This window comes from Cyprinodon variegatus, unplaced genomic scaffold (genome assembly GCF_000732505.1).
Source record: "Cyprinodon variegatus isolate N-32 unplaced genomic scaffold, C_variegatus-1.0 Scaffold121, whole genome shotgun sequence".
NCBI classification, from domain to species: Eukaryota; Metazoa; Chordata; class Actinopteri; order Cyprinodontiformes; family Cyprinodontidae; genus Cyprinodon; species Cyprinodon variegatus.
Window position 1 is genome coordinate 259,666 of NW_015150574.1, and position 894 is coordinate 260,559.

Consider the following 894-nt stretch of genomic DNA (forward strand, 5'->3'; position numbering starts at 1 on the left):
GAAAAAATATATACATTAAAAACAAAACCAAGAATACAACCAATATTTGAAAGAAAAAGAAAATACACAAACACATAAACAAATACATATACAATATATACATATATTAACGTACATATGTACCCTCATGCGGGCGTGATATATGACAAAAACACATTCTACACTTACACCTGTAAACATACGTACACATATACATACATATTCGCACACATATATAAATATAAACATTCAGTTATATTATTTTGATAAATGCTGTTTTACATATAATTTGAATTTATTGACATTATTAGCAAGCAGGATATGTTTTGGCAGATTATTCCATTCTTTCACACCTCTAAACACAACAGCATTTTTTTATGGCATTTGTTCTCACTATGGGTAAAGTGAAATTACCTTTAGTTGCATGTCTAGTACTGTACTGATGATTTACTACACTGAAAGAAAGATGCTTGAACAAAACAGAAGGAAATTTGGAATTAGAAATATTTCTTATGAAAATTAACAATATATACAACAATCTATCTTTGACCAACAACCAATTAAGATCTTTGTGCATTAATGTTATATTTCTCCTGTAGCTGCACCTGAATGCGACACGAGCAGCACTATTCTGTATAAGTTGTAGTTTATTTATATATTCCCCAGTGGCATTTGACCAAACTGCTGGGCAATAGTCGAGGTATGTCAATATTAGTGCTTTCATTGCATAACTCCTAATGTTTGAAGTTAAGAAATTTGCATGTCTTCTCATAATGGATATACCTCTTCCCATTTTTGCAATAATATTACTAATATGTTTTTTCCATGATAATCTAGAGTCAACTATTACACCTAGCAGTCTGGTCTCATGCACCTGTTCATGAGTCTGAACTGAGTGATAAATCATTCGCTGCA